Genomic DNA, 24554 nt, shown 5'->3' on the forward strand with positions numbered 1-24554 from the left:
GTTCCCAGGCCAAGGGTCAAATTGGAGCTGTAGCCGCTGGCCTACACCACAGTCACAGCAACACCAGATCTGAGCCACATCTGCGACCTACACCACAGCTCACATTAAGTGGATCCTTAACCCACTGAGCAAGGGGAGGCCAGGGATCAAACCTGCGTCCTCATGGATGCTAGTCAAATTTGTTTTTGCAGAACCACGATGGGAACTCCAGATTCTTTAAATTGTATTTTTAATAAAAACTAATTTGTGGTATGTAGGGTAAATACTGTTTTAGTCACAGCTGTGTTGCTGAAGATTGCAGTCCCCACACCTTACTCTTGATTCTTCTACACGACTGCTGTTTCTTCTTCCATTGCTCTTACTGCCTTCTGTGATGTAATTGTTTGCTTGTGTTTATTGTTTGCTGACTGCACCTCTCCCACATAGGGTCTTTGAATGCACTAGTCTTTGTTTAGTTTAGCGATGTATGCCAAGTGCTTTGAACAGTGTTTGGTACACATTTGTTAATCAAATGAATCATTTTTCCTTTAGCTTTCACAAGTAGAGGTACATTTCTTCTGGAGAAAAGTACTCAGCAGACACTTCAAAACATTTAGAGGCTTCAGTTTCTGGCAGTGTGGCAAATTAGAGAGTTTTTTTTTATAGCTTCCCCTTATGAAACATTACAAACACTGGATCAAATATTCAGACTATCTTTCAGATGCATAGGTGAGCTGACAGGCAAGTAAGGAAACTCCTCAGATGTCAAAAACAAGAAATCTTGAAGCCAGGAAGGCAAGCTAATGGTGACACTGGCTGCTAAGCTGGGGGTGCTGGTATTTGTAGATCCCTGGAGGCCTAGAGCTTTGAATTTTGCTGAGTGACTAGGGGTCAAGCAAGGCAAGAAGTAAGATCCAGATACTCTTGAGTAAAGCTGAAACTCCTTGAAAAGTATCAGTAGATAAACTAGGAACAAAATTAAAAACTTGGAGTTTCCGTCGTGGCTTAGCAGTGATGAACCCTACTAGTATCCATGAGGTTGAGGGTTCAATCCCTGGCCTCCCTCAGTGGGTTAAGGATCTGGTGTTCCTGTGAGCTGTGGTGTAGGTTGCAAATGTGACTTGGATCCTGAGTTGCTGTGACCATGGCGTAGGCCAGTAGCTCGGCTCTGATTTGACCCCTAGCCTGGGAACCTCCCTGTGCCTCAGGTGCGGCCCTAAAAAGCAATAAATAATAAAAATAAAAAATAATAAAATTAAAAGCTTGTGCCATGGTGCAGGGGTGGGGGGGAGAATAGAGATGGGGTAAGGAGGGTTGCCTGTCTCAGCTTTTCTGTCTGTGGAAAGGGGAACTGTCTTTCCTGAGAAACGATAACTACACAGCTACTTCTCACTGGGTTTGGGGTTGGCACTCTTACTACCTGAATGGTGGAAACAAACAAACAAACAAAAAACCCAAGCCAAGAAAATTAATGAAAGATGGCCTCAGGTTGTTAGGACTGAGAAGCAAACCAGATCTTCTCTGGAAGCATATAGGAACACTGACTCCAGAGAACTGATGTAGTAAAGTTTCTGTAGGAACATAATCTCTCAATTTAAAAAAATCAAAACCACTTCAGATAAGCCACAGTGAGTTAATCAGCAGAACTGCAGGTATTCTAGTTGTCAGATATGGAATATAAAATAAATGCTTAATATATTCAGAGTATAAAAATATAGCTAAGGAGCAAGAGACTATCAAAAATAATTAGACAAGCTGAATTCAACAATGAATAAAGGAAGTGCTACATGTTGAACAGAGTTTATTCCAGGAAGGCAAGCTTGGTTCTGCATTGGAAAATCTGTTAATGTAATTATCCACATGAACAGTTTAAAGCTATTCCCACCCCCCCATATTCTAAAAGATGCAGAAAAAGAATAAAATTCAACACTGTTTTGGGATACAAACTCATTCCAAACTAAGAATCAGAAAAATTCCACAACTAACAGAAAACCTACAGCAAACATCATGCTTGTTACAGAAACACTAAAAGCATCCTTAAAAATCGGCAACAAGCAGAAATTGACACAACATTGTAAATCAATTGTACTTTTTTTTTTTTTTGTCTTTTTGCCATTTCTTGGGCCGCTCCCACGGCATATGGAGGTTCCCAGGCTAGGGGTCTAATCAGAACTGTAGCTGCCAGCCTACACCAGAGCCACAGCAACGCCAGATCCGAGCCGCGTCTGCAACCTACACCACAGCTCACGGCAATGCCGGATTGTTAACCCACTGAGCAAGGGCAGGGACCGAACCCGCAACCTCATGGTTCCTAGTCGGATTCGTTAACCACTGCGCCACGACGGGAACTCCCAATTGTACTTTAATTAAAAAAAACACTAAAAAAATCAGCAACAATGTAAAGACATCCCTTGTTGCCTTATTACTTCAGAATTGCACTGGGGCTGCTAGTCAGTTAATAAGGCAGAAGTGTTGCAAGGCTATAAGGAATGAATACAGTGGTCATCTTAGAGTCCATATGAATAATCTCATAGAAAATTCAGCAGTCCACAAATAAACTCTTTGAATTTATAGTAGCAAGTTGCTGAATATATAAGATCAATAAAGTAAAATCAGTTTGTAACTCTTAACTAGCAGCTCACAATAAAAAGTAATAAAATATTTCACAATAATAAAAAATCATCCTGGGAATAAATATAAAAGAGGTGGCAAGATGTTTATATATAGGAAATTTTAAAAATGTTTTGCAAGACATTAAAGAAGACCTGTGGGGTAAATATGGGGATATACCATGTTCGTAGGGAGAAAGATTATCTCTTGTAAGTATATCAATTTACTGTTATTGATATATAAATTCATTGTTATTTCCATAAACCCCCTGCAGGGTATGGTTTTGTTTGTTTTTGTGACACTTGACAAGTTACTTTTAAAATTTATTTGGAAAAGGAAATTTCTAAAAATAGCCAGGATATTTCTGTAGAGTGCTTGTCCTACCCAATTTTAAGACTTAAAGCTTTAATAATTGAGTTAGTGTAATATTGGACAAATAGATGATTTAAGAAAATCGAGGCCAAAAATCTGAACTGTGCATACATGGAAATCCGATGTGTGACAGAGCTGGTGTTATACATCAAATAAGGAAATAGAATCTTCTGTAAATGGTGTTGGGATTTATTGCTAGCGCATCCGGAGGGGGTAGGGAATAGTTTCTTTCTTCATACCATATTAAAAAAAAAATCCAGATTGATTAAAAACTTGTGAAAGGCAAAACTTAAGCCTTCAAAATAAAATACTAGGGGTTATTTTATGATTTCAGGCTTTCATAACTAGTTGCCAAAAGCATAGATGTTGAAGAAAAAGGTTAATAAATTTGTCTTTATTAAAATGAAGCTCTTTTGTTTCTCGTTTAAAATGGAAAGAGAGTGTAATGACAAGTCACAAGTGCACAGATAGGAGAAGGTATTTCTTAACATACAATTGATAAGATTTTTTTTAATCACTGTAATATATGCACATATTTGTCGGTATACATACATATGTCGTGAAAGAGGTAAACGGGTTGTTGACTTAAAAAACATGCACACCTTAAAAGTTGAGAGTTAAGTTTTATTTGGGGCAAAATAAGGACTATAGTTGAGGAGGCAGCATTTCAGAGAGCTCCGAAATATTGCTCCAAAGAGGTAGGGGGGTTTGTCGGTATATATGTGACTATAATGAAGGGGGAGGTACATGCCACCATGCACACATTTTATGGGAGATTTCTGCTGGACTTGTGAAGGCTACTGCTAGTCATGAGGAGCAGACATCACCAGGAGGGATTTTAGTGCTTTTCTAGATACAAGGAAATGCAAGAATCGGGCTCATAAAATCTTCTGAAAATATCTAACTATCTCAAGACCTGTTGTGCCAGTTTTCCCAGAACACAGAGGGCCTCACTCCCTCTCAGGGGGGTGGTGGGGGTCGGCAGCTGCAGTGGCTCATGATTCATTCTGTGTAGGAGCAGATGGCAAGTGCCCATCTCCAGTTCACAGGGCAATAGAGAGGAAAAGCTAATTCATAGAAGAAAAAAAAAAATGAATATCCAATAAATATTTGTCAACAAGGGAATACAAGTTAAAACTACATTGACAGAATTGTGGAAGTTGAATGAGTAGTGTCAATACTCCTGCAGTGCTCTGTGCTAAAGGTCAGCAAACTTTGTATCAAGGGCTGGATAATAAATTTTAGACTAACTGTTGGAGTAGTCAGCTTTACTGTTTTAGTGCAAAAGTAGCTATAAACCGCAAGTAAACAAATGGAATGGGTGTGGCTGTGTTTCCATAAATTTTTATTTATAAAAATAGTAGTATGCTAACCCCTGGTCTTTGGCACCAAGGTTAATAAACTATTAATACATCAACTTGGTCGCATCTTACAAACTGGGTTAAAAAGGCAATGCAGGAGTTCTTTTGTGGCTCAGTGGGCTAAGGATCTGGTGTTGTCACTGCAGTGGCTCGGGTTGCTGCTGTGGCATGTGTTTAATCCCTGGCCCAGGAACTTCTGCATGTCATGGATGCCGCCAATAACATAAAATAAAAAATAAAAAGTATTACAGTATGTCTGTAGTCATACTATGTAATGACTATAGTCATTATAGAATGATTCCATGAATATGTTTTCCAGGGGTGGACTATAAATAACAGATACAGATTTATGGCCTTGATAAAGTCTGCCCCTGCCAAATTACCTAACTGTTTAAAAATGTCAGTTTTCTTATCTGTAAGACAGTGGACATAATAGTACCTAGCTCATTGGCTTATTGGGAGGATTATGTTATATAGTGCCCCTAAAAATGCTTAGCACAAAATTAAAAGCTTAGTAATTGTTCTTGTGCTTTCATTCTCCTTTTAAAACCTAGCATTCCTATTAAAAGAAAGGAAAACCTCTTTTGCTTTGGGAACTCTAGGTTTATTTTATCCAGCCTTGCACTGCATGTGGCTAATGTGGCTGATAGTAAGGCTTGAAATATCCTCACCCTGAAGTCTTGAGTAAGGTTTAATTTCTTTTAATCAGCACAGTTTGCGAGACCCTCTGGTGTTTTAGTGTCATGTTCTTTTTGTTTTTTGTTTTTTTGCTATTTCTTTGGGCCGCACCCACGGCACATGGAGGTTCCCAGGCTAGGGGTCGAATCAGAGCTGTAGCCACTGGCCTACGCCAGAGCCACAGCAACGCCAGATCCAAGCCGCGTCTGCAACCTACACCACAGCTCATGGCAACGCCAGATCCTTAACCCACTGAGCAAGGCCAGGGATCGAAGCCGCAACCTCATGGTTCCTAGTCGGATTCGTTAACCACTGCGCCACGACGGGAACTCCTTAGTGTCATGTTTAAATCACCAAACTCAAGGTAGCGTGCTCAGTACTTGACAAAAACGGCTTCCAGTGTCTCTCAACCTACCTCTGTAGCATTTAGCTTTGTGGAAAACTCATTTCTCAGAACTCCGTCCTCTTTTGCCTTTGTGTGCCACTCTCCAAAGTCTTCTCTGACCTCTTAGATCTTTCAGTTCTCTAAATGCTCCCCAGCGCTAAAACTTATGACCTGTCATCTTCCTCAGCTGAAAAATGAAGATAAAATCCACTTGAAAAGAATGGTAGGATAAATTCTTATCATGCAGGACCATCTATAGAGGAGCCTCATAGCCACAGAAGCTGGGGTGGGGTCTGGTATGAAAAACGAATGAATCTTCATGAGTGGTTCCTCTCCCATTTGAGCAGCAGTGATGTATGAATGTAATGTATATGGCATATTGCAGGCGTTCAGTCAGTCTTCCCCTCAATCTTCTGTCTGTGGCTTCTGTTCTCTATAACCCTTTTGCTGGACCACCCAGAATCCTTATCACAGATGTTCACATTGACTCTCTCCTCCCCAAGGATAGTGACATGGTCTAACCCATCTTGGTTCTCCTGTGGTCTGGTGAAATGCTTGGCATATTGTACATGGGTGCTTATTATATTGAATTAAGTGAATGAATGTGTCCATGCCTTGATTTTGTTCACAAAACATCAGTGTTTATAATATTTGGCCCACCAAAGTAGAATGTTAAATCTATTTGTAACTCTAACTTAGCTTTCAGTGTTCTGAAACAAACTTAAAAGTTATTTCTTCATGTTTCAAAAACTTCTAGCAGATATAAAGAAGTAGAGGAACTAGTAAAATGGAACCCTCTTAAAATCCTCCCACCACCAGATCTTCCAGATTTCAGCAGAGGTTCAGATTTGCCACATGTGCTTCACCTTTCAGTCCCTCCCACCACCCTCCTCCCAAGCCCAGGTGTTTTTTTTTTAATGTAAAATTTTTTTTTTCTTTTTGGGGTCACACCTGTGGCATATGGAAGTTCCCAGGCTAGGAGCTGAATCGGAGCAGCAGCTGCCGGCCTAGGCCACAGCTCAGGGCAATGCTGGATTTTTAACCCACTGAGCAAGACCAGGGATCGAACCCACAGCATCCTCATGGATACTAGTTAGGTTCTTAACCCACTGAGCCACAATGGGAACTCCACAGCACAAGTATTTCTTTTTTGTCTTTTTTTTTTAGGGCTGCATATGGAGGTTCCCAGGCTCGGGGTCAGATCGGAGCTGTAGCCGCCAGCCTACACCAGAGCCACGGCAACTCGGGATCCTAGCTGTGTCTGCAACCTACACCACAGCTCAGGGCAATGCTGGATCTTTAGCCCACGAGCGAGGCCAGGGATCAAACCTGCATCCTCATGGAGGCTAGCTAGTCAGATTTGTTTCTGCTGAGCCATGATGGGAACTCCCAAAGCCCAAGTACTTTAAAGCAATGTGAGATACCATTCTATTATACTCTTTTCAAATCCTGCCATAATGTTCTTTTAAAAAAGAAGAACTCCCGCCTTTTTCTTTTTTAAAATAATACTGTCCCTCATCACTAGGGTTCTCTATAATAAAACAAGAAATTTGCAGAGTTCCTGTTGTGGCTCAGCAGTTACGAACCCGACCAGGATCCAAGAGGACACGGGTTTGATCCCTGACCTCGCTCAGTGGGTTAAGGATCTGGTGTCGCCATGAGCTGTGGCATAGCTCGCAGATGCAGCTTGTATCTGGCATTGCTGTGGCTGTGGCATAGAGTGGCAGCTGCAGCTCCGATTCAACCCCTAGCCTGGGAACTTCCATTTGCTGCACATGTGGCCCCCAAAAAGCAAAAATTAGATAAAAATAGAGCAAGAAATTTGCAGTTTTAGGTAAAGGTTTCATTGCCCTTAAGACTGTTTTGCTGTTCTTAAGCACTTAACATGTATAGGCAGTAGTACTACACTTAACAGCACAACAAAACGCAAACCTGAAAGTTGTTAAATTTAACTCTTCTCTACAGTACTGTTAGAGCATTTCATTAAGGCTGTAAAGTTATTTTACATTCATTAAAAAATATATGCTCTTTGATAATGTTTAAATGCATCTTAAATATTTTAGAGTTAGTTTTCTTGAATTTATGGTTGTAAGGAGGAAGCTAAATCTAGGCTCTAACATAGTATGTGTGTTTGGAAAAATCTGCTCGTGGATGAACTTAATTCTTTACATTCTCTAAAGCTGAAATGAAGAAATGTCATCTGCAAAAAATATATCTTTTAGTTATGGTATTTTTGACAGTGATAAAGAAAAACATGTGCAACTGTTTAGTGTGTGTATTAAGGAAAGGAGTGATAACCCAAGTGTACAGAGGTTTTAGCAGAATACAATTTTGAGACTTAAGTGGAATTTTAAAAAATCGTGCAGAAGTAATGTTTTGAGTTATTGATGCGAATTAAATAGCAGATTTATTTCAGGGACTTTTTCAACAATTTTCCTGTTAACTTTCTACTATATTATTAAATAAGTAACATCTTTTTTTTTTTTTGTCTTTTTGCCTTTTCTAGAGCTGCTCCCGTGGCATATGGAGGTTCCCAGGCTAGGGGTCTAATCAGAGCTGTAGCCACCAGCCTAAGCCAGAACCGCAGCAAGGCGGGATCTGAGCTGCATCTGCAACTTACACCACAGCTCGCAGCAACGCCGGATCCTTAACCCACTGAGCAAGGGCAGGGATTGAACCCGCAACTTCATGGTTCCTAGTCGGATTCGTTAACCACTGCACCACGATGGGAACTCCAATAAGTAACATCTTAATTGCAGTGGTTTGTGGGGCGTTCTGAATGCAGAAAGCAAATCCTATGTCTGTCTCCAAAAAGCTGAAAAAATTTTAAGAGGTACTTGGGATGTTATCTCTTAGTATGGATCTTAACTAGTATCAATATAGAAGCCCTTAACTAGTGTCAGTGCAGAAGCCCTGTGAAACTAGAAGACTAAATTGAGGGAGTGAGGCAGAGAATAACTATTCATAGAAACAATAGGCAAGGGGCCAGAAATTCGAGTTAAAATCAGCAGGAGAGAATGCAGAAACAATATAAGCTAAGAAAAGAAGTTAAGTGGCATTAGGGAGAAACCAAATTTGGGAAAACCCCCCCACAGAACCAAAAACAGATGTGTAAGATTGCTGACTGCTTAAGGAAAGAAAATGAAGTATGTTTTGTAGTGTGTGGTACCTGAGATAAATAAATATATGCAGTAGACTTCATGACTAACTAGAGTACTGTCTTTCTATAACATGCTATTAAATGAACAAAGCGTTTTCTGTTTGTTTTGTTTATTTTAACATATCTCAGACCTTTATCCTTGACCAAAATCTGAAATCTGCCCCTATCCCAAATTTCTATTTTCATTTGGTTGGTTGAGCAAACTTTAAAACTTTTCCTATCCCAAAAGGTCACTTAATATCCAAGCAACATCAGACAGTGTTTCAAGTGAAGTAGTTCTCAAAAGAACCTTCATGTTTGCAATCATAAGAGAACTAAATTTCATTTGTGGGTACTATTATCCTTAGATATTTTTTTCTTCTTTCTCTCTTCCCAGATAATTCAGTGGAGGAGGAGGAAAAGTATGGCCCTGAGCTCTGGGGAATGCATGGATAAGGAAAAATAGGGAAAAGGGAATGACAACAGAGATTTCCATTTAGTCTGCAAATTGTTTTTGGTTTTTCTCATCCCAAGCCCGGAGCCAAGAGACTGTGGGATCTTACCGTCTTGTTTGTTATCCGAACTGACAGTAGGAGGGCTGTGGCAATAGCAGAGCACTGTCTGCATTCTCAGAGTGTAGTTGGCCAGTTTCTAGCGAATTCTTCATCTGCTCTTGTTGGCAGCCACATAGTGTATACATGTTGTCTGTGCATTTTAGGGTGATCTGTGGGCCAGCAGCCTCCTGCCTATCTGTAGGTAACATTTGAGAGTCTCTGTTTAAAATCTGTGAAGTAAAAGATATTTTATAAACGAAAGATCTTAAATGTATAGAAAATACAGTAGTGGAAGACAAGGAATGAACAGTCATGAACCCACCTTTCCTCTGTGTCTTGACATTTTTCCCTGTTTGATTCTATGTCAGTTAGTATCAAGTTTGGCTGTGTCTAAAAGATCCCTGTATCCCTTCTTCCTCCCTAAAAAGTTACTTTCAAGAGGTTTTGTCTTGTTGCTTTTTTTCCTTCCCAGCACGTGGCAGCTTTGTGGTCATCAGTGACCATACTCCTTATCTTTCCGATTTTCAGTCCTTAGCTTGTGGCTGGCTTTCTCAAGGCCATCTTGTGGTTGCAAAGAAGGTCCTTGTAGCTCCAACCTTTGTGTTCACATTCCAGGCAATGAAGTCAGTTCCCTTTCAATACCTTTCCCATACCCCGCCCAGTGATGTCTGATTTTATCTTTCTGGCTACCTTAATTAATGCAGCAGGCCAGGATATGTACACTGCCTCTCACTAATACAGCAGTTTGATTTGTAGGAAAGAAGAAAGGTATTTGGTGAGCAACTAGCAGTCTGCCACAATTTAGATCTTTTATATAAAAAAAACCCTTCCATTTTAGTTAAATCCCTTCCCTCCCTCCCCAGAATTACCCATATATGAATTTGGTATATTATTTTCATGCATATTATTTTACCTTTACAATGTATGTTTATGTCCATGAACAGTCTTATTTTAATATGCTTTAAAGCAGTGTATATAGGAACATACTGTACATATCCTGTAGACAGGTTTTTTCCTTCATTCCACATTGTTTACCCAGATTGATGCATATAGTTTTAGTTTAATTTTACCTGCTATGTGGAATTGTTATACAGTTCATATATATATTTTCTTCTTCTTCTTTTTTTTTGTCTTTTATCTTTTCAGGGCTGCGCTTACAGCATATGGAGGTTCCCAGGCTAGGAGTCCAATCGGAGCTACAGCTGCCAGCCTACGCCAGAGCTACAGCAACACCAGATCCAAGCCGTGTCCTACACCACAGCCCACTGTAACGCTGGATCCTTAACCCACTGAGCAAGGCCAGGAATCGAACCCGCAACCTCATGGTTCCTAGTCAGATTCGTTTCCGCGTGCCACAATGGGAACTCCCATTTTCTTCTTGATGCACATTTAGTGGTTAATTTGCCCCCTCATTATAAACAATGCTGCAGTCTTTGTGTCTCCTCGAATTCATGTGCAAGAGTTTCTCTGGGATATGTAGCAAGAGTCTTTCTGGGATATGTACCTAGAAGTGGAATTACTGAGTGATAGCGCAGTGCTTTCTTCAGCTTTACTACATATTGTCAGATTGCTTTGCAGAGTGGCTGTGCCACATTACACTTGGAACAGCGTGGTATGAGTGGCCCATTTCTTTATTCCTTACTAATAACACTTTGTGCTTTTGCTAATCTATTGAGGTCAAATTCATTTCCCTGAATACTACTGAGATTGAGTATATCTTCATATGTTCACTGGCTGTTTATGTTTTCTTGGTTGTAATTTGCTCGTTCTTGCTTTTCAGCCTCTTTTTCACTGTCTGCATTGTTTCGATTTGGAGAAGTTTTTAATACATACTGAAACTAATCTTTTGCTGATTATTTCTGTTATGGATATTTCCCCCCTAATCTTTTGGCTTATCATTTCAATGTCTATGATATCTTTGTTTTAAAATTTTTAATTTTCATATAGTGATTATTTATTTTTTTCTTTAATGGTCTGTGCTTTTTGAGTATTGTTTAAGAAATTCTTCTGTAACCAAGGACATAAAGATATTTACCTATATTTTCTTTTAAAGTTTTAGATACTTGTATCCTTAAATCTTTAATCCACCTGGAACTGGATATTTGGATGGTGTGAGGTAGGAATTTTATTTTTTCATGCGGATGAACATTTATTAAATAGCCCATGCCTTTTGTTCTGATTTGTAGTGCCACCTCTGTCATGTTTACATGTGACCAAGGGGTCTGATCGTGGGCTCTCTTCTGTTTTGTTGGTCTTTAATGTCTCTGCCCATGATTCACACTGATTTAAGTACTATAGCTTGATGGCTAGACCACGGAGTTCCCTTACCTTGTTGTTCAAAATCTTACCGGCTTTCATGGCTTTGTTCTGTATGATTTTAGCATCTGCTTTTAAAGTTCTATAAAAAATTATACTGAGATTTTAATCAAAGCTCTATTAAGTATATAGATTAATATTGAGAGAATTATTTACTATGATAAATCTTTCATATGCCAGCATGCTATCTTCATTTTTGAAAAGGTCTTTCTGAGCAATTTTCTAGTTTTTTTTGGCAAAAGAATTCAGTGACTTTTGTATGATGATCTTGAATCCAGCAACATTGCTGGAAGTTCATTAGTTCTGGTTGTCTTCATTTTCCACCGTTTCTTTTGGTTTTGTTCTGTTTTCTTCTTTCCAATTCTTAAATCTCTTGTTTCTTTTTCTTACTTTACTGTTCTAGATAGGAATTTCAGTACATTGTTGGGAAGAAAAAATGACAGATGGCATTTTTGCTCTTTTCCTAACTTCAAAGGGAATGCTTCCAACTCTTAAAGATTAAATATTTTGTTTACTCTACATTTAGGGCAGATATCCTTTATCAGATAGGCAGAGTTCATTCTTATTTCTAATTTTCTAGAATTTCTTTTGTTTTTGGCTTAAATGTCATGAATAGATGTTAGGTTGTATTATTTCACATGAAATAAAAGTCCCTTATGACTAGATAGTTAACGCTTACTCTCACCTCTATTGTTTGTTCTAATTTTGTCATATGTTACGTCTTCATATTAATAACTTGTACAATACAGTTATAAATTTTTTTTTAAGAGTTAAGTTTTATAATTTATTTAACTCCTTAGGTAAATATGACTTGTATTTCTTTCTTTCTTTCTTTTTTTTTTTTTTGTCTTTTTGCTATTTCTTTGGGCAGCTCCCGCAGCATATGGAGGTTCCCAGGCTAGGGGTTGAATCGGAGCCACAGCCCCCGGCCTACACCAGAGCCACAGCAACGCGGGATCCAAGCCGCGTCTGCAACCTACACCACAGCTCACGGCAACGCCGGATCGTTAACCCACTGAGCAAGGGCAGGGACCGAACCCGCAACCTCATGGTTCCTAGTCGGATTCGTTAACCACTGCGCCACGACGGGAACTCCTAAATTTTGTTTTAATCAACCATCTCTTTTAAGAAATCAAGAGGAGGATTCCTGTTGTGGCTCAGTGGGTTAGGAACCTGACTAGTATCCATGAGAACTTGAGTTTGATACCTGGCCTCTCTTGGTGGGTTAAGGATCTGCCATTGCTATGAGCTGTGGTGTAGGTTGCAGACTCAGCTTGGATCTGGTGTTTCTGTGACTGTGGTGTAGGCCGGCAGTGGTGGCTCCAATTCGGCCCCTAACCTGGGAACTTCCATATGCTGCAGGTGTGGCCCTAAAAAAAGCCTATATATCTCTCTCTCTCTCAAGAGGGATAGAGTTCCCACTTGATTGCAGTGAGTGGTGCAATGGGATTGGCAGCATCTCTGGAGTGCTGGGATGCAGGTTCAGTCCCCAGCCCCACACAGTGTTTTAAAGATCTCATGTTGTTGCAATGTAGCGTAGATCACAACTCTCTTTGATATCTGACTCCTGGCACAGGAATTCCATATGCCCTGGGGTGGCCAAAAAAGAAAAAAAAATGAAGAGGGAAAAGTAGTAAATTTTTTTACTCAGATATTTACCATTGCTAATATACTTCATTTCTCCTTACAGATCTGAGTTTCCATCTGGTATCATTTTTCTTTGGCCTAAGGAACTCCTGTTAGCATTTCTTATGGTGCAGGTTTAAGAGAGATGTGTTGTTTTGGCTTTTTCTTTATTTGAGAATGTCTTTGTTTCATGTAGTGAGAAGTCATCTGTTTTTTTCTCTGTATGTAATGTCTTTGCCTCTGGCTGCTTTCAAAATTTTCTCTAAATATTTAGTTTGTAGCAATTTGAATATAATGTGCTCGAATTGTGATTTTCCTTGTATTTATCTTACTTAGGGTTCACTAAACTTAGACTTGCAATTTCATGTTTCCCCCGAACAGTCGATATGTTATTTTTATGTATACGTTTCTGTATAATTTTCTCTGTGCCCGCCTTTTGGGACTCTGATTTCACTTACATTAAACTTCATAGTATTGTACCTCTCTTCAGTGAGCTTACTGAGGCTCTCCATTCTTTAAAATATTTTTCTTTCACTCAGATCTTCAGAATTGGATAATTGCTTTTGATCTGCCTTTAAAGTGACTGATGCTATATTCTGTTATCTCTAATCTGCTGTTAAAAACTGCCAGGTGAATTTTTTACTTCATACTGTATCTTTGTGTTCCACATGGTATACTATATGATTCCTTTTTTATAGTTTTCATTTCTCTGATGAGAATTCCCTCTCTTTATTATTATTATTAAGTTCTCAGACACATTTATAGTAGCTGCTTTATAGTCCTTGTCAACAAATTCCAAGTAATCTTGTGTTCAGTGTATATTGACTACTTTTTTTCTTGTCTGTGGGTCACATTTTTTTCGTGTTTAGTAATTTTTTATTATATGCTGGGTATTGCAGATATGTTTTTAGTGACCCACAATTCTGTTTTGTCCTACAGATTACTGATTTTTTTGTTGTTCTGTTAGGCAGTCAGCTGATTAGACTTAAACTCCAACCTCTGTTTCCCTTGCATTGGACAACAGCTGATATCTTTGCTTCATTTTTCCAGCCATCTGGCTGTTGCTTTTCTTTTGGGTCTCTGGGATCTCTTCCATGTTGTGTGGTCAGGGGCTTGACTAAGGATTGTGGTGGATATATCCTTCCTTTCTAGGATTTCTAGCTCACTTTCTTGTTGTTGCTCTGCTAGCTCCAAGCTTTATCCACAAGCCAATATGATTGTGACTTCTTTCCAGATGACAAATGATGTGGAGCATCTTTTTATATGTGTATTTGTATATCTTTGGTGAGATTGCTTTTACTGTTTTGAATCCTTATGTTTTTGTTGTGTGTCTCACAAATAGCGTATAGCTTTTATTTTAAAAACTCCAATTGGAGTTCTGTTGTGGCACACCAGGTTAAGGACCTGGCATTGTTACTGCTGTGGCTCAGGTTGCTGCTGTATCATAGGTTTGATCCCTGGCCCAGGAACTCCCACATACTGTGAGTGTGGCTGAAAAACAAAAACACCCCCCCCCCATCTGATAACTTTTAATGACTACATTTAGTCTTTTAGTCTTCCTTTTACTTATTTATGCATGGGGATTTATTTCTACCATTTTGTTTTGTGCTTTCTATATTTGTGATTTTTTTATGATTTTAAATTTCTTTCTTATTTTGAATTGATTGATTTTCTTATTTCTCCTTTTTCCAGTTTGGTTTTTAATTATACATAATGTTTTTCCTTAATTGTTTCCTTTTAATTAAAAAAAATTTGATCTTAAAAAGTCTAAAATTAGTCAAAAATCCCTGCCCTGTACCAAAACACAGCAACTTAAAATGCTTTAATTTCAGTTACCTTTATTCCTTCCTACATGATATTTTTTTCTGGTATTTTCATTCATTTACCAAATAATTATCAAACTCTTATGCCATGTGCCAAGTACTATTCCAGGTGCTATAATAATAGCACTAAACAAAATAAAGTCTCTCTGCCCTCAGGAAGTTTATAGGATAATTAATAAACTAATTAGTGTATATTATGTTGTAAATTTTAGTGTTTGGTGCTAGAATGAAAAATAAGGCCTTAGGAAAAAATAAAAAATGACTTGGTGAAGATGCTATTTTGTATATGAGTTTCTGCTATCGTCAGACTTTTAGGGCTCATGTATGAAAAACATGATTCCCACTCTGGAGGAGCTTGTATTCTAACCAGAGCATCCCAGGAAGAAGTTAGAGATATAGGAGTAACGGGCACATGTTCAGTAAAGCTTTACAACTAATGGATTTCCAAAGAAGGCCATGTAGAGTGTCAGGCAGCCTGCAGACAGGTCCAAGGCAGAGTGGGATGAGCCAGAGAAGAAAACTGCAAAGTGTGGACAATAAAGTGGGAGAACAAGGAATGACCCTGGAGCCAAGAAAAGAAGAGATTATGTTTTATTTATAGCCTCCTTTTCCACACACAATTTAAGAGGCGGAGACATCAAGTAGAATATGAGAAAGAGGCTTGTCTTGATAGTTAGGACATTGGAGTGATTTGACCGAAAAATGGTTTCATCGAGGGGAAGACAGACTACACTAGGTTGAGAGGTTAAGAAATTAAGGGCCGCGAATGAAGACTACTTGCAAGAAGGTGGTAAAGGAGAGAAGAGAGAGTGATGATTTGAGGGGAAGAGGGTGGCATTATGGAACTCAGGGTCGAAGCTGGTGTTTGGGCAAAAATACAGAACAAAACCTTGGAGACTGGGGAGACTCCATGGCTGGAAAATAGAATCGGCCCCTGGCCTGGAGGAGATTCCTGCTGGATCCTTTATTTGCCGGAAACTGTGTCGCAGGATCTCTGGGGTTTTCCATTACTGGTGAGGGCAGTGTATTTCTTTGTATCCTAGTTCATGGTTGGGAGGTGAGAGCAGAAATCACGGTGTGTTCTGTTGTGATGTTTCGGTATTTGTATTCAAAAGACAAAAGTAAAAACGTGGGACAGCTTCCCCTGATCATTGCTCTTCAGACTCCTTAGTGAGATAGTCATTATTTCTTTTGTTCTGAACACACCCTTTCAACTGTATCTCCCAGTTTTCCTGTGTGCTGTCCCCTAGACATCCCCTGATTTTTTCTGCCTCTCTATTTTAGCTCACATTGTTTTGTTCACCTGAAATACCCCTTTGCCTTTTCCTAACTCAGACCAATTCCCCAGTCATTCTCCCCCACCAGCTCCTCTCCTCTGTGCACTGTAGCGCCTTGTAATTTGGCACCTGTTGCAAAGGTAGAAAAGAGCATTTTGTAAATTGTAAAGTGCCGCACAAACTTATCATCTGTCTTCCTAAACTGCAAGCTCACTTAGGGCAGAAAATGAGCTTTTCCCTAATTGCATACATAAAACTACTTAACGTTGTGTCCTGTACGTATTCTATATTTATTAAAGTTTGAATGAATTAGGGATAGGTGATTTGGTGGCTGGCCTACCGTCCAGTGGAGTAGGGTGGCTGAGGTAAGGGGGGAAGGACAGAGTTGTTTTGTAATAAACTGATTTTAGGTAATTTATTTTTCAACAGGAGATGTGGGACATGTGGATTTGGGATATGAATTCATTTGAAAAGCCACTTTGGGGTAAGTTGATAGCTGGGAGTAATTGGCTTTAGGGTTGTACTTCTGTTTATATTGGGGTTTGCTCTTATAGTGCTGTAGGTTTCAGACTTATGTTGATTGGACGTTATGCCTCATATGCACACCAGAAAATGGCTTGAACTAAAATCCCAGTTTAGTAATTTGAGAAGTAAAATCATCAAGCATAGCCACAGTACTCATTAGTTTATACATTCACTCACTTCTCATTTAGGAGGTCATTTTGAAGGCTAAATGAAGACCAGGTTTGGAAATAAAGATACTTATTACATAGGATTTAACTGCTTGAGCTCAACCAATAATCCTGTCATATGGACTGGAAAGCACTTACAGTGCCAGTGTTGGAGATGGAGGGTCAAAGTTTGTCTTTGAGCTTCTCTTTGCAGTACTCCAAATGGCTGTTTGAATTCTCATTGCGTCAGTACAAACAAAAGCTTCCCAATGTTTTGTTTCATCTAAGAAAGAGCCACTAGAAATACTATTTAATATTTACTGTTTACTGAGTATATGAGTGTGTTGTGCATTATTTCATTTCATTCAGTGCAGTGGGACCATAACAGGGGTTTAGTCTCTATTTCTTGTTCAGGGGAATAAAGAGGCCCAGGTTTATGCAAATAAAGCCCAATTGCTAGGATCACATAACAAATGTTTTAGAATTGAAAGTGAATTTCAGCATTTGACATAATAGACACTCAGTTTTGTTTTAAAATGCTGATTGTTCAGTTCCTCTTGTGGCTCAGCGGAAACGAATCTAACTAGTATCCATGAGGATGCATGTTCGACCCCTGGCCTTGCTCAGTGGATTAAGGAGCTGGCATTGCCTTGAGCTGTGGCGTAGGTAGCAGCCATGGCTCGGATCTGGCGTTGCTGTGGCTGTGGTGTAGGCCAGTGGCTACAGCTCCGATTCGACTCCTAGCCTGGGAATCTCCATATGCCACAGGTGCGGCCCTAAAAAAGAAAAAAGAAAAAAAAAGCTGATTGTGTTGAGTATTCCCAAGACCACTCCGAGGTTCATTGATGGGGGGGTTCCTAGGGCTCAGCATTTGGTCATAATAATGTCTAAGGTTTATTACAGCAAAAAGATACAAAGCAGCATTAGCAAAGGGAAAAAGTATGTAGGGTGAAGTCTGGAAGAAATTAACTTCCAAGAGTTTCTCCTCTCACTGGAGTCACACAGGATTAGCTTAATTCCTCTAGCAGTGAATTTTGACAACACATGTGAAGTGCAGTCAACGGGGGAAACTCATTAGACTCCATGCCAATGTTTTTGTTGGACCTAGTAATAGAGGCACCCTCTGCCTGAAATGTACCAAAATTTCAGGCTCTGAGAAGGAAAACAAATGTTTTGCATAAACCGTATTGTTTGTCCTAACAGTTTAGGTGTAGTGAGGCCCTGTTTTCATTTAAGGTAAGTTTTATATCAGCAGAGGGAACTGTTTATCATTCAAGTTCCCAGATGCCAGCCAAGGGCTGACCTTGCAACCAGGCCTTTCTAAGGACAGTCATCTCAGGCTCACGTCTTAGCTTTTATCCTGTACACTGATTTGTTCATTTAAGGACTTTGTTAGGATCATTTAGCTTGTTAAAATTAAAGAAGTTAGGTATTAATGGCAACTAAAGTCTTTAATGATATTTGTTTTGAGGGTCCTGTGACTGCCCACTAGTTTGAGTTGCTGGAAAGACTCACACAACTCAGTATAATGTTGTATTTGCAGCTAGGTTTTATTGCAGCAAAGGATGCAGTGTAAGAACAGCAGGAAAAAGGTATATACGGGTGCATGCCAGAGAGAGATCAGGAATGGACTTTTAAGTCTTCCCTCTGTGAGGATCAGATGGGTGCTATTGTCCCTCTAACTGAATGGTAGAGCATGTACAAGATGAGTGTCACAGTCCAGAGTTGTTATAGGAAGGTGGTCACACACATAGGCATGTTCCTGCCATGTGGTCAGCTCTGGTGTCCAAAACTTAGGGCCTCAACCAGATACCAGGTGTAACTCATAAATCTTGATGATAACTTTAAACAATGCTAACAGCCTGGTACATCCTGACCTACCACCTCTAACATCCTTAACCAGTGACTGTGAACATTCCAAGAATTTAGTTCTCAGAGTTTGGCCAGGGGTCATTGCCATGGCTCTAGGCATCCCCCAGGATTTAGTGAGGACTGAGTAAAACAGACTTGGCTGTGTTAACTCTTTGTTCACAGGATCTATCCTACATGAAATAATGTTGCATTTGCTGAATGCTGTGTTTAATGCTGATAGATTCTTTAGAATATGATATTCTGGGAGTTCCCGTCGTGGCGCAGTGGTTAACGAATCCGACTAGGAACCATGAGGTTGCGGGTTCGGTCCCTGCCCTTGCTCAGTGGGTTAACGATCCGGCGTTGCCGTGAGCTGTGGTGTAGGTTGCAGACGCGGCTCGGATCCCGAGTTGCTGTGGCTCTGGCGTAGGCCGGGGGCTGTGGCTCTGATTCAACCCCTAGCCTGGGAACCTCCATATGCCGCGGGAGCGGCCCAAGAAATAGCAACAACAACAACAACAACAACAAAAAGACAAAAGACAAAAAAAAAGAATATGATATTCTGTACTTAGAAAAAATAATTTGTAGTAGAAATAGTTGACAAATTTCACTGATCTGAGGACAAGTTTGTAGATTCTTTTAGGGATTTATATAATGATCATATTTGGATTTCCCATTTTTGTCCACAACTATCTGTATTATATACAGGTATATGTTATATTAAAGAACAATATAGAAATATGAACTTAAATTAGTTAAATCAAGATATTACAAAATTAACCTTCTCTCTATGCCATGTGAGAGACGTTTAAACACAGGGGGATCTCTTTTTTGCATAATTTGCAGATTCACAGACATAACAGTTTTGCAGAAAGAAAATAACCCATAGTTTACAACTTGCGTGGTTCCAGGATTTAAAACCAATCTTTGCTACTTTACTACTTCATTTATTGCTAATTAAAACCTGCTTTGTGTTATACAAAAAAGAAAGACAAAATAGATGAGGCAGGATCCATGCTTGAACATGAGAAGCACTGAATTAACAGAGTTACATAGGTTCCTATTGCAGGACTTCTGAGAACCTTTAGTGCAATAATATATAGTATGACTCTCCCAGAACGAATAGAGTATGTAATATTTCCCTAACTTGTTTGACCATGGAATTTTTTTAGTGGGTACTTTCAGTATGGGTCCTGAAAATAGTTTTCTTTAGAACAAAATAAGAAGTCCTTAAAGGGTTTTGCTGAAGGAGGGACGGAAACAATACAACTATAGAAAAAATCTAAAGGGAGCCTTGTTGCAGAAAAGTTTAGATTTTATGCTGCCTGATAAAACCTGTTTAGAAACTTCCCTATCTGGATGACTTTTTCCTGCCAGGTTTCCTGAGTTGATGTTTCTTTTTTGTAATGTGAATGGCCTGTCTCTGAGACTGGTATTTAATAGTGTGATAAGCACTTCCGTGGTATGGATTGTTGCCTTCATGCTTGTAGCATCTCCAGTGCCTGACATGGTATCAAAACATGGTTGACCAAGACTCAGTAAATATCCAGATAGCATGGAATAAGTTGTGACTCTAAAATAGTGAAGTCTTTTTTATTTTTTAAAGGAATAACAATATAGTAGACAAAGTTTAGGCGCTATACATTTATTTTAATAATGCTGTCATTTTGAAAAACATTTTTGTAACTTTTTAAAAAATTATTAGAGTATATTCGACTTACAATATTGTGTTAGCTTCAGGTGTGCAGCCAAGTGCATCAGTTATACTCATACACATATCCATTCTTTTTCAGATTCTTTTCCTATATAGGCCATCACAGAGCATTGAGTAGATTTCCCTGTCCTTGGTAATTAGTGATTTTGTATAGTAGTGTATATATGCCACTCCCAACCTCTCAATTTATCCCTGCCCCAACATTTCCGCTTCGGTAACCTTATAAGTTTGGTTTCCAAATCTTTGAATCTGTTTATATCTTGTGAATAAATTTTTTTGTGTCATTTTGTATTAGACTCCTCACATTAGTACTCGCATATAATATTTGTCTTTCTCTATCTGACTTAACTTCACTTAGTATGATTAATCTCAAGGTCCATCCATGTTGCTGCAACTGGCATTCTTTTGTTCTTTTTTACGGCCAAGTCATATTCGATTGTATACATGTACCACGTCTTACCCAATCCGCTTTTGATGATGGACATTTAGGTTGCTTCCATGTCTTGGCTAGTATAAATAGTGCTTCATTGAACATTGTGGTGCATGTATCTTTTTGAATTATGGTTTTCTTACCCAGGAAAGATGCCCAGGAGTGGGATTGGTAGATCATATGGTAGTTCTATTTTAGTCTTTTAAGGGACCCCCATACTCTTCTCCATAGTGGTTGTACTAATTTATATTCCCACCAACAGTGTTTCCCTTTTCTCCACACCCTTTCCAGCATTTTTTATTATAGGCTTTTTGATGATGGCCATTCTGACCAGTGCGAGGTGATTACCACATTATAGTTTTGCTTTGCATTTCTGTAATAATTAGTGATGTTGAGCATTTTTTAATGTGCTTTTTGACCATCTGTCTGTCTTCTTTGGAAAAATGTCTATTTAGATTCCCTGCCCATTTTTTTGATTGGGTTTTTTATTTTTTATATAAAGCTGTATGAGATGTTTGTATATTTTGGAGATGAATCCCTGTTGGTCACTTCATTTGCAAAGATTTTCTCCTGTGGGTTTGTGGGTTGTCTTTTTTCTTTTTTTTTATGGTTTCCTTTGCTGTGCAAAAGCTTTTAAGTTTAATCAGGTCCCAATTTTTTATTTTTGTTTTTATTTTCATTACTCTGGGAGGTGGATCCAAAAAAGATATTGCTGCAATTTAAGTCAAAAAATGTCTTGCCTGTGATTTCCTCTAAGAGGTTTATAGTATCTTCTCTTTTTTTTTGGCCACCTTGGCGGCATATGGAACTCCTGGGCCAGGGCTCATATCTGAGCTGCAGCTGTGGCAATGCCAAATCCTTAACCCCTTGTGCCAGGCCAGGAATTGAACCCGTGTCCCAGTGCTCCCAGGATGCTGCTGATCCCATTGTGCCACAGCGGGAGCTTCAATAGAATGTTCTTTTTTTTTTTTTTTTTTGTCTTTTTGCTATTTCTTGGGCCGCTCCCACGGCATATGGAGGTTCCCAGGCTAGGGGTCGAATCGGAGCTGTAGCCACCGGCCTACGCCAGAGCCACAGCAACTCGGGATCCGAGCCGCGTCTGCAACCTACATCACAGTTCACGGCAACGCCAGATCATTAACCCACTGAGCAAGCACAGGGACCGAACCCGCAACCTCATGGTTCCTAGTCGGATTCGTTAACCACTGCGCCACGACGGGAACTCCAATAGAATGTTCTAATGTCATTCTTTTACATGTAGCTGTCCAGTTTTCCCAGCACCACTTATTGAAGAGATTTTTTCTGCATTGCATATTCTTGCTTCCTTTGTTGTAGCTTAACTAACAATAAGTGTATGGGTTTATTTTGGGGCTTCTTATCTTGTGGAACTTTTCTTCTAGACTTCTCTTGAGTTTAATTCTTCTCCTCATCACTAACTTCCTTTTTTTATGACCTTCGTGATTTTTTTTGTCTTTTTAGGGCCCCACCTGCAGCATATGGAGGTTCCCAGGCTAGGGGTTAAATCGGAGCTACAGCTGCTGGCCTACACGACAGCCATAGCAATGCTGAATCCAAGCCGCATCTGCAAACTACATCAGAGCTCGCCGCAATGCCGGCTTAACCCACTGAGCGAGGCCAGGGATCAAACCTGCCTTCTCAAGGATGCTAGTCAGATTAGTTTCCACTTCACCACGATGGGCACTCCCCTCTGTGATTTTTAAATTAATTTTCTCAGAACAGTGGAATTATTACACCATAGATATGTAAATACTTTTAACTGGTAGATTTATTTTGCGATAGGTGGAATATCATTTTAAGTAATTGTATGGTTGTTATAGCTAAGGAAGGCCAGTACCCTCCCCAAGAAGTAGCGAAAGGTAAGAATACTTGCTTTACTCTATATCAAGAATTGTTATAAAGCTATAATAATTAGGACAGCCATGTGGTGTGGGAATAGACAGACCAGTGGAACAGAATGTAGAACCTTGGAAGCCTGGTTTATGATAAAGTTGGCATTGCACACCTTTAGAAAATTTTTAGGCATTAAAATATTATTTTTAATGATCTCTAGAAAGAGAGGAATTTCAAGATTTGAAAATGTGAGCTGTAAAAGACATCTCTTGTTTAAGAAGATATACTGGCAGTGCATGTAATTGACATGAGTTTAGAATCCAGACTGTATAAAGATCTTTAAAATACTAATAGGAAAAAGACAAAACAACCCCACCCAATAAAATAATGGACTGAACTTAAATAGTTACATTAGAGAAGAGGAAATGGAGTGACCATGAGATGGTGGGGAAATGCAAATTAAAACTATATAATAAGATAACAATTATACCACTATCATGTTCTCAAAAAATAAAACAGTTTGACATCAGTAAGTGTTGCCAGGCTTATAAAACATTCAGAGCTCTCATTTTTCTTTCTGTTTTGCTTCAACCACCTGGAAAACCAAATTTTCCATATTTAGTCATATTGAAAATATGTATACTCTGTCACCTAATATCTGTAGGTCAGAGTATATACTGTAGGTCAGGGTTGGTGTGACAATTCATGTGTTAAAAAAGGTTTTTAACATTTTAAGATGATTTTTAAAAATAAAAATAATACTTCATAATGTGTAATATGAAAATTACACGAGATTCAAATTTCATTGTCCTTAAAGTTCTATTGAGATAGTGTCACAATTACTTGTTTATGTATCATTTATGGTTGTTTTTGTATTACAACACCACATTTGAGTGGTTGCAATAGAGATCTTAGGTCCCACAGAGCCTAAAATGTTTACTATCCGGCCCTTTTCAGAAAAAGTTTGCTGACCCCTGCCTAAATAAATATGCTTGCATATTTGTGCCAGGGAACATGTTCAGGAATGTTAATAGCAATACTGCGTGTAATAATACAAACCTAGAAATGATCACATGTCTGTTAGGCATGGAATGGATAAACTGGTAAGCCTCATAATGTAAAATTGCATAAGCCAGTGGAATACTATACAGTAGTGAAAATGAACTGACTGCAACTACTTCCAGCATACTATTGGGTCTCAGGAACATAGTATCAGAAGAAAAACAAGTGTAGAGTTTTTCCATTTATAAGCAATTCAGAAACAGACAAATGTAAACAAGTGTTGTTGTTGTTGTTGTTTAAAGGATATCAGTGAAGTAAAACTGTCAGGAAAAGGATAAATTCAGAATAGAGGTTGTCTTTGAGGAGTTGGTGAAGAGATGGTATTGGAGAGGGAACTTTAAAGGTCATGTTCTTGTTTTTAAATTGAGTGGTGGATATGTGTGTGTTTTGGTGTGATCCTTTATTTCTATGATTCATTCTGCATCTACTTTTGATATTTGATATGTTTTTGTGATTTGGGGCATTAAAAAAAGTATGTTTTCAAATAGTGCAGTCTGCCTCATAACATATAATTGTTTATGACTAGTAGAGGGTGACCTCACCAGTGGACTAGAACCTGCTTAAGTCTCCTCTGCCATCCACCATGTCCCAGGCATGTGTCAGGAACCCAATTCTCAAACACTCATAAGCAGAAAAGGGAATTAATAGAAGGATTCTCTTTAATTCCAAATACCTTAGGGTTTTTTGGTGGTGTGTGTATGTGTGCATGCATGTTTTGTTGTCTTTTTAGGGCCACACCTGTGGCATATGGAAGTTTCCAGGCTAGGGGTTGAATTGGAGCTGCAGTTACCAGCCTGTGTCACAGCTGCAGCAATGTGAGTTCCAAGCCATATCTGTGATTACACCACAGCCCAC

At 39.1% G+C, this 24554-nt stretch overlaps 1 protein-coding gene across 1 annotated transcript in view; it reads left to right on the forward strand.

Moving 5' to 3' along the window:
* Positions 1 to 11136: 11136 nt before the first annotated feature.
* The window catches only part of GALNT1 (polypeptide N-acetylgalactosaminyltransferase 1), an 82231-nt gene continuing 68813 nt past the window's right edge, over positions 11137 to 24554 (forward strand). The window contains exons 1-2 of the mRNA XM_047794134.1: positions 11137 to 11194; positions 16550 to 16604. The gene's annotated coding sequence lies outside the window, so the exon portion shown is untranslated. The remainder of the gene's footprint in view (positions 11195 to 16549; positions 16605 to 24554) is intronic.

Source organism: Phacochoerus africanus, chromosome 8 (assembly GCF_016906955.1).
Source record: "Phacochoerus africanus isolate WHEZ1 chromosome 8, ROS_Pafr_v1, whole genome shotgun sequence".
Taxonomy (NCBI): domain Eukaryota; kingdom Metazoa; phylum Chordata; class Mammalia; order Artiodactyla; family Suidae; genus Phacochoerus; species Phacochoerus africanus.